This window comes from Calypte anna, chromosome Z (genome assembly GCF_003957555.1).
Source record: "Calypte anna isolate BGI_N300 chromosome Z, bCalAnn1_v1.p, whole genome shotgun sequence".
In the NCBI taxonomy this organism is placed as follows: Eukaryota; Metazoa; Chordata; class Aves; order Apodiformes; family Trochilidae; genus Calypte; species Calypte anna.
Genome location: NC_044274.1, coordinates 52,894,836 through 52,904,407, shown reverse-complemented (window position 1 = coordinate 52,904,407; position 9,572 = coordinate 52,894,836). Strand labels below are relative to the sequence as shown.

The 9,572-nt window shown below is 40.9% G+C and overlaps 1 protein-coding gene across 12 annotated transcripts in view; it reads left to right on the top strand.

Annotated features, from left to right (window-relative positions):
* Nucleotides 1-388: 388 nt before the first annotated feature.
* The window catches only part of ERBIN (erbb2 interacting protein), a 117,010-nt gene continuing 107,826 nt past the window's right edge, over nt 389-9,572 (top strand). For 9 of the 12 annotated variants that reach the window (XM_030468001.1, XM_030468005.1, XM_030468009.1 and 6 more), the window contains exon 1: nt 693-988. The gene's annotated coding sequence lies outside the window, so the exon portion shown is untranslated. Of the gene's footprint in view, nt 493-692; nt 989-9,572 lie in introns of those variants that run through there. The other 3 variants (XM_030467997.1, XM_030467998.1, XM_030468007.1) reach the window with 3 other exon arrangements.

Genomic DNA, 9,572 nt, shown 5'->3' with positions numbered 1-9,572 from the left:
GCTCCCGCGGCGCCCGCCCGCTCAGGGCACGGCTCCTGCTCCGCCCTCCCCCCCCAGCCCCGTCGCTGCAGTGCCTCCCGCGGCCTGGGCGGCGGTGCGCTGCGCCGGCAGCCGCAGGGGCGCGGCGATCTTCTCTCCCCCCCTTCTCTCTTCTTCCCTCCCCTCTTATCCCCTCCCCTCCCCGCCCCACCCCCCACCGCAGCGCTCCCCGTCGTCTGCCGTCCCCCCACCCCGCCGCGCCCGCGGGCATTCCCCCTCCCCTGTGCTCCGCCGCCCTCCCGTGTCCCTGTTGTTGCTGCCGCCGCTGAGGCCGGGGAGGGGGGCGGGAGGGTGAAGGGGGAAGTGTGCGAAAGGAGGCGGGGAGAGAGGGCGGCGGCGGCAGCGGGCGGGCAGGTGAGGCAGGCGGCCATCCGGCTCCCCTCCTGTCCTCGGTTGCGGCGGCGCGGCAGGGTGCGGGGTTCGGTGGCCGCGCTCAGGTAGCGGGGGCCCTGGGTGAGGAGCCGGGGGCGGAGCGGCGGCGCCCGGCGTGCCGGTGAGGCGTGCCGGCGGGCGAGGGGCGGTGGCGGGCCGGGCAGCGCAGCCGGGGTCGGCTGTGGGGCGGGGGTAGCTGCGGTCTCGCCGCTGGGCGTCGTTTCTGCCGGGCGGTCGCGGCGGCGGGCGGGGCGGTCGCTGTTCGGGGCAGCTCCCGGGACAGACCCCGGCGCCGCCGCCGGGGGCCGGGAGGAGCCCAGCTCCGCTGCCGCCCTCCCCCCGCGCAAAGGCACGTCGCTCTCTCCGATCCCCGAACGCCCCCGTCCTCGTCGCGAGCTGTTGCATCTGGTTTTTTGGTTTTGTTTTGTTTTGTTTTTAATCATTTCCACCCTTCTCCATCCTCTGCTCTCTTCTCTGCCCCTTAACGAGAAGAAAACTCGGTTGGATTTAATATATTTCCTTGGGGGCGGAAGAAACTCCTGCCTGCTGGATCTGGTTTAGACGCCCGACAGTCAAGGTAAATTGAATGCAGAAGGCTTGGGGAGCAGCGACCACAGAAAAATCCTCCCTCTGCTGAAGGGGGTGGGGTAAAAGGAAGGAGTTCACGCTTCATTTTGATATCCTGTTTTTGGCCTTTATTTTTTCTGTGTTTTCCGCCTTGCGTAGTTTAGCTGTCTTTTGTGCTTCTCCCCCTCTCGCCAAAATGCTGTTTGAACGAACGTAGTCGCTCGTTTCATGGAGGCTGAAGGAGTCTGGTGAGACAAAGTTTTTAAGCACCCAGACACAGAAGTTTCTTTGTTCGGTTGGAGAAGGTATTGGTCTGAAACTGCTCGACTTCTTGGCTCTGCTGCTTCAGCTCCTTCCCTTCCAAAACGATTACTAACCCTGCGAGCATAATTAAATTATCGGGAAATAACTTTAGTCCTGAAGGGGAGGTAGTATCTTTTATTTAATCGAAAGATCTTGGGGCTTGGCGCTGTGTGTGTCTGCTGTTTCTTGTTTGTCTGTCACGGTGTTTTCTGGAATAGCCTTTAGTGTTTGGCTTCAAGATAGCTTTTACATTTCTTTATAAAAATGTGCCCTCGTAATCCTGTGTAAATGCTGTCATAGTTTTTCCCTCGACTTCTGCCTCCACCTCTCTTCCTCCCCGTCGTCCCCTCTCTGTCCTCAAGATGACGAGTTGGACTGCGTATTTTTCAGCTTGTATAGGAGAGGTCTGTATTGTATTCTGATTCTTGCACAAGTTTATCTAAAGAACCTTCATTAAAAAACAACCAAACCAGCCAAAAAAACCCGAAAAACCAACATCTGAACCCCCCCAAAAAACAACTAGCTAGTCGTCTGACTTGTTGAAAGTATGTGCTTCTGGTTAACGTAGCTGTATTTGGGTTTGATGATCACTTTTCTGTAATTTTTGAAAGGAGTGCCAGGAAGAAGAAGCTGTTGGGGGGGAAGCTAAGTGTGAAGTTCTGGTGTGAGGTACTGTTTGTGCTTGTAAGTTACAGCAACTGACTATTTGTGTGTGGTGAAAGCCATATTGCTTACCACAGATTTTATTGCACATGCCTCAAAGAGGCAATTATTGGTTTGTTCTTTTGTGAAGGCAAGGAATTTCTCATAATGTGAATGCTCAAAATGAGCTAGAAGCCGTAACTCTGTGCTAAGTTATTTAAATTTTTGTTCCTGTTTGTCAAATCCAAAAGCAGTACGATTGTCACAGGATGTGTGTGCTTCTGTCTCTAACATTGCTGAGGTGTGTTGGTATTTGTGAGGCCTGGACAAAGTAATTTCTATGCAAAAATTTTAACACACCTACATAATGTAGTTTTCTAACGATGTTAAGTAGTGTAGTGGTTGAGAAAAAAAAGTTATTAATCCAGCTCCATCTGTTTGATATGCCACAAGGAAAAATTTTAACATTTCACTGACCTGAAGTGGCTTCTGTAGCTGATAACAAGTACATGGTTTGGCTTCCAGTTTATAGACTTACCTTTCCAGGCAGCAGTAAGGGTTATTTTTAGGCATCAGAAAAGGCTGAAGAAAATAAATGGCAGTGAACTTGAGTTTCCTTATATGGCTGATGCTTGGCAGAAAAGCAATAAAGTCTAAACAGAGTAATCCTTTTACAAAGAAGGATCACTTTCCAAAGCAGTGTTTCAGTCCCCATAATGACTTGAGATTCTTGGGGGTGGGGTGATGGGGGTGGGGAACTGGAGCAATGCATGATAAATTTAGTTGTAAACCACTGTGTTCTTAATAGATGCAATTTTGTTTCTTTTCAGACCTTTTGTATTTCTCATGATGCACTTGATATTTTTCAATGCCATACAGAAGAATAGATCCTTGTAGTGGAGCCACAACTTTCTTCACTTGTGTTTTGTCACCATGGTAGCTCTAGATAAGGTCCTTTTTTATGATGAAAGCGTAATTCAGTACTGCTTACAGCTAATGGTTATATCATAGAATGCCATTCATGTCATTAACATAGTTTAGGAGTTATGAAGGCGTGTGTTCGTTCTTGAGATTCACCATTTGAACTGAAAATCAGTCTGACATTAATATTCGTGTTATGAATTTAAGTATAGACATGGTATCCTGTGTTGCTTGAAACAACACCTTCATGGGTTCATATCCATGGCTTGGGGAAACATTATTTTGATGTTGCTGTTCCTTGTTCATGAATTAAACTAAGCTCAGGGAAGCATCAGTAATATGAACTAGGTATGCTTGCTATCAGAGAGCCAGGAGTTAAAGCACATAGCATAATAGGGATTGTGATTATCATTGGGATGACTGTCATGTTGGTATATATATTAATAGATTTGGCTTGCTTATAAATAAGATGCCCTGTAGATAATGTTTGGTATAAATGTGGTGCTCTATAGGGTATCCATTTGCACACCACAGTCTTACAGAATTGATGAGGGGGCTCCACGGAGAAAGTTTTATTGTTTGAAGGTTGCATAGTGTATTAAGCTGGTGGTGTAAGAAAATGATGTTACAATTTGTCTTTAGAGGAGTTTGTTCAGAGTCCATAGTCCCAGGCATAAAGAGCCATGCTTGGAACATCAGAGCTAAGAAAAGGCTTGCACATTTTTAACATATGTTATATGTAACATGTTCACAGTAGATTCCAGAAATAGAAGGGCATGGGAGGAAATTCCTCAACTAAGCTTTCCTGTAGGGGTGTGATGAATCACTGGCTGTCCACTTTGCTTTCTTTTGTTTTTGTCTTTCCTGCTCCCAAGCAGAAAGGAAAATCTTCTAGGGAAAAAGTTACGTAAAGATCAAATGGTTGATACATTGTGTCTTCAGTAGATTTTCCCTTTGGAATAACCTGATGTTCTTAAAAAAGGGTTTGACATTTACTCTGCATAGAGAAACTACAAATAACCTTTTACAAACGAGTAACTAGTTGAGTTGATGGAAAAGCTGTTCTTACAGATGTGAAAATAGTAGACTGTATTCCTATGTCAGCCTGCAAATGTTGATGAAGACAGTTGATAGAGATAGTTAAATGTAAATTGTCTGGAAAGGGAAGATTTAGAAGCATGACTATTTTACCTTGTCAGCTTTTGAGTATGTAAAAGAATGTTAGACAACACATTGGAATGCAAACTTTGAAGGTAACATGTTCATCAGTTTGTGTAGTAAGTAATCTGTAGATCACTTGTCCTCCTCTCCCCTCTGTCCCCCCAGACAGAAAGTCAGTGCTTGTGGTAACCTGTTGCACTGCTAGCTTAGTGTCTTCGGAATATCCGTGAAGTCCAGTGCATGCTTGTGATATACAGGTTACGTCTTGTATAACTTCTAAAAATTTAACTGATTTTGAGAGCTCTGCTTAATGTTTTGAGTGCATAGGGAGTGTCTTTAGTTTTGTGGGCAACTTGTGAGCAGCTTTGTGGCTTCTCTCATGGGAGACTCTGGGCTGGTTCTGGACAATGAGGACTTTTGTTGGAGTGAGGGCTTGTCAAAGTTGTCAAAAATGGGATTCCCACAGTCCTTATAGTTCTCTTAGTTTTATGGGAAGCAACTGCAGTGGTTTTCAACTATGAAACTGGCATGCAGGACCCACTATATTAGCGCAACTGGCACACTTATCTCTTGCTGAGGAAATATTGGCAAAAATTAGTGGACCTAAATAACTATTTTAGTAATGATTATTAAGCAGTTCTGTTGAGTTTCAGATTATAAGGCGAGAGTGGATATATATATATGTAAACATGTCTGCTGTAGTGACAGGACATGTATGGGTTTTTTGGAGGGATTTTTCTTGTAAAAATATTATTTTAATGTAACCTTAATTTCTAATTAAGATTACAATGTTAATTTACTCAGTAAAACCTTATAAATATTAAGATTTGAAAGTAAGATGTAGGAGAGATTTATAAGTATCATCTTCTGCCTAAGGAAAGTGGAAAATTTTTCTTTGTAGAAGTTTGTAGTGTTTTTATTATATAATAATCTCAGGATAATTTTGCTTTTTCTGCTTTTTTTGCTCATTAGTTACCATGTTGGGTTTTTTTTAGGTATTTATTTCTCTGATGCTTAAATTTCAATATGGATGTGTAGCTTATGATTGTTTAGTTTTACCTATCCTTCCTTTGAAGGTGATACAAAAGCATGATGTTTAAACACTAAATTGCACCTTCCACCCAGAAAAATACATCGCAATTTTGTGTAATTGAGAAATTAGGCTAAACTACCCTCTTCATTTGGTCTAAATGAAACTAAATTGAAGTATACTTATGCTGGAGAACATCAGCATCGTGACTAGCTTCCCTAGGGCAGTTTAAGTTGAAAAGTAGAAGGGTTCTTTCTGTATCTGGAACTAATTTGCAGATCAGATTGTGCAAGTGTTCATTATACATAGGGAAAAAAAAAAAGTGATGATTGAGCAGAGTCTGAGGACAGTGTGAACATTCTTGGCTGCTTTGGCTGCCCTGGAAGTTGTGATCGTGTCAGAGGGTAATGAAGCCTTTGGATCTTCTTTTGTTTGAAGGCTCAGTTTCATTGGGAAAGACAGTATATACTCTCCTTCTCTCTTAATCCACTTCAGTAGATAATGAATGTTATGGCCAAACTTTTCTATCCTATATAGTGACGTGTCCAAGAAAACGTTAGGTAGTTGGTCCTGTTCACAATTTGGATTAATGAAGACAGGAGAATTTTTGTGCCTTCCTCTGTTCTAAATACAGTCAATGATTAGTCACAGGCTAAACCCCAAAGATTACTTACGATGGCGAGGACAACTTCTGACCCTGTAAGAGTAAAGCTACCGGAAAGAAGATAATTCCAAAATGCGCAATTTTTTCCTAGTTTTCAGTTTTTCAGTATTCAATGCTATACACTCTCGTATTTTTTGTGAATAGAACTATGGTTTCTCGGACTTCTGTTTCATGCTCTTGCATAATTGAATTTTACAAGGTAAGGTTATATTATGTTGAAAAGTAAAACAACAACTAGAAGAAAACACTTTAATGTTTCCTTATTTAGATGCACATGCTGAGAATAATAACTGGAAGAAAGTGTAGATCAGTATCCTCGGAGTGATTTGCTTGGAATTTGCTGGGTGCACAAGCTCCTTTTCCAAATGCATAGTCTTCTGAGCTCACTGAATTTTCCAGCTTTGTATTCAAGATGAACAGTACTGTGCTTCATGTCTTGTAGACCCTGTCATGAAGTTGGTTGGGGTGGAACGAGCAGAGGTAGGTAAGCATGGTCCAAGTAATCAGTAGCCTGACTGTTCTGAATTAGTGTGAGAGACTGCAGCTGTGTGAGTAGAATTTCCTTTCTAAGACCATATAGGTAGGAAAGAAATACATGATTTAGGAGTGTTTTGTGTTCCCCTGAGCTTAAAAGTGCACTTCTGAAGTAGAAGACAAGCCTTAAGTGCATGTTCAGTGCATCTTTATGAATGTCTGAAATGCCATGCCAGATGCCTTGAATGTCAATCACAGTTTCAGTCATCCAAAATGACAGTGGATTTCATCTTAAGTTTTTGGATGGTGGAAAGTGTTTCCAGCCTTGTGTAGGAGACTTCTGGTAGGCTGCTAAGAAACTTTTTAAGAACTCTGCTTTTTCCCTCACATATTGTCATCCTGGTGTTACTCTTTACGGGGGAAGAAATGTTGTTTTAGAAGATCAGCCCAACTGGGAGCAATTTGATCAAACTAATGCAGCTCTTCTTACATGTAAAGCTGAGGATATGGTGGAAATTAATATTGGAAATATCGGAGAACTAATATACTAATGTAAATAACAGTTTGTTTTTTTTAACCAGTGTAGAAATGTTATGCTTTATAATCTTTGTGTTTATGCATGTGTTTGTGGTTAACACAAACAAAAAAACCCCAAACCTTGGCTGTAGAAGTATTTAAAACACTGGGGACTGTATTTTCAGTAGAAGTAAACTGAAAACTATGGCAGCAAAGCAGTCTAAATCTTTTGTGACTTGAATGCTCTGTAAACATTCACTTTTTGTGCTCATGCTACAGAGTATATTATGCAGGTGTTGAATTTACTTACTTTTCCACTTTGGTCTGTGAGGTAGGCATTACCTGAAGGAGGAGACAAACTTGCAAGCAGCTGTTTATCTTCACTGATACCCTGCAGCTGGTATGTTTGCCTGCTCTGGCAAATTAGTCTGTGGCAAACTGGAATGTCAACTTGGTAACTAGTCCTTTTAGGAGAACATACTCATTTTGGATTACTTCTGATCTTGCAATAATGTAAGGCTAACCTTGGAGCTGCAGGTCATTTAATTTTTGAGGTGCTGTACGTTTTTGGTTTTTTTTTTTGGCAATGAAGTTAATCACTGAGAGAGAAAATGTGAAAATTCCTGCCATTCTGATTCATAGTTATCCAACCTTTGTACCATTTATTTCTGTTGTGTTTTAGTAAGCTTCTACAGGCTGATTTAATTTAAGTAATTAATTAATTCTTCAGTAGATCTCCTTCTAGGAGGAATTACAGGCAGAGGCAATAGAGTGTAGAATGCTAGAAACAATATTTGGAACAAACCTAGAATTTTACTCTAGGGTCACTTTTGTTGGTTTATGTGTTTGTATTGGGAAACTTAAGTTAAAAATGGATTAAGGACTCAAGTCTTAAGTAGGGAGGGGAGAATAGGATGATTAAACCTGTGAATTTCCATCCTTTCTGGAAGTTTAACGGGAAGGGGAAATCAGTTGGAACTCTGAATTTTGCAAGCCTTGTGGCTGTGATTTTGATGGATAAATCCAGGATCATATATATGTGGGAAGGACAAACTATCAGAGCTTTACTATTTTACTGTACTGTGTTTAACTGATGCATCTTATGGGTATCTTTTCCTTTAGGAGGCACTTTTTTCCCTGAATGATGTTTTGTTGCAGAGAGAGCTTTCTGTTAGAAAATCCTGTTCTTCCAATGCATTATTCTTAATCTAGATGTTAATGATCCACTACCAGAGATTTGGTCTAAATAAATGAAAATTTAAACAAATATTAGAAAAGCAAGATACTTATTCTAGGTCTATTAAAATCTATTTTAAGAGTTACTCTCCTGATCGTATTTATCTGGGTTAGCTCTTCTGTTTTCAAGGGGCACTTATTTTGTCTTGCTTTACTGAAGCAGAGCAGAAGAAATGCTGAGGATTATGTCATTCCTGTGTGTTTCTTGCAGTGCTGCTCTTACGAGAGAAAGAGACTGGAGCAGGCAGACATTTCTGAGGGATTTTCCTGTGGGAAATCTGTGGGAGAGGTATTGTCAAGATTTCAAATGTCCTGTGGTCTCTCATGACATAAGTGTTACTGAATTGGTTTTGCTGCAGCAGACTATGATGCCTTCAGGGAAAGATGATGACCATGTCAATGGATCAGGTTAAAAGAAAGTATTATGGGATGGGAGGGAACACATCTTCAATACTTAAAATTACTTTTTAAATCAAACTTCCTCTTACTTGCTTTTTTTCTCCCTCTACATAAGCCAGCTGCTCAAGAAATGTTTCCACTGAGTTAAAATATGTATTTGCTAATTTTAGGACCATAAGTCATCCATTATTCCATTTCTGATAAATCCTGACAAAGTTTTAAATTTCAGCTTCAAGGTTTGACGTACCTACATAGGAATAACCTTCAATCAAAATCAGAATGTTACTAATTTTCCTCAAACTTGCATTAACTTGGTTTTAATCTTTGGGAAGTCTGAAGGGAAGCATGGACTGATCAATTCATATTACTTGCAATCACAATTATGAAGTTTTCTGGTGTTTCTACACTGTACTATTCATTCCCATTTTCCTCTTGTGAGAAAAAGGGGTTGACATGTTAATAGCAAACCAGCATGACATTGTCCCAGTCTTTAACTTCAACAATGTCAAAGTAGTATTGTACAGCTTCTTTTCTTTTGCTGGAAAGTAGGGGATGTCAGAAGTTAAGTAATGCTTTAAGCTGGGTTATTATTAAATCAGCTCTGAATTCACTTTTGAGGCTATTATTTGCACTGTGATGGGAAGGAAGAATCTTATTTCTGCTTAAAACTCTAGTCAGGTGAAAAACTTGTTTTTTACTTTAGCTAGTGAATTACTATTATCTGTGTTGGTAACAGCACTTTAAGAGAAGCTGTACTTCCATATAATAGTCTAAATTCCAAATCATTCATTTTTTTAATTGTAAGCAGTAAGCCATCATTCTGAAGAGACAAAAATGCTTCGGAAACCATTAAAGAATAGCCTTTTAATTTTGTTGTAATAGTTGTTTAGCTGATCTCCAAAATGTCTGATATAGTAAAATAAAAATAACAGATCCTTTTTGTTTAATAATCATCTATTGGTGTAGCAGAAAACACCACATTATGTGAAGAGAAAAAGCATTTAGTACAAAAAGTATTAGCTTAAATGCTTCATGGCTGTGTTAGGAGTGAAAAGGGATGATAAGTTGACAAATATTAAAAGTGTGTTGTGAGAGCAAAGCTGAACAAATAGAGGACAGGAATAAGGGTGCTTAGCCACATGGAAGGTGTGAAGAGTCTTGTTGTGAGAACTGTGAGCAATTAATTCGAATGGATCAGGATTCATGTAAAAGTGTTAAAATGAAAGTAGAAATAAAACCCAAACAGTT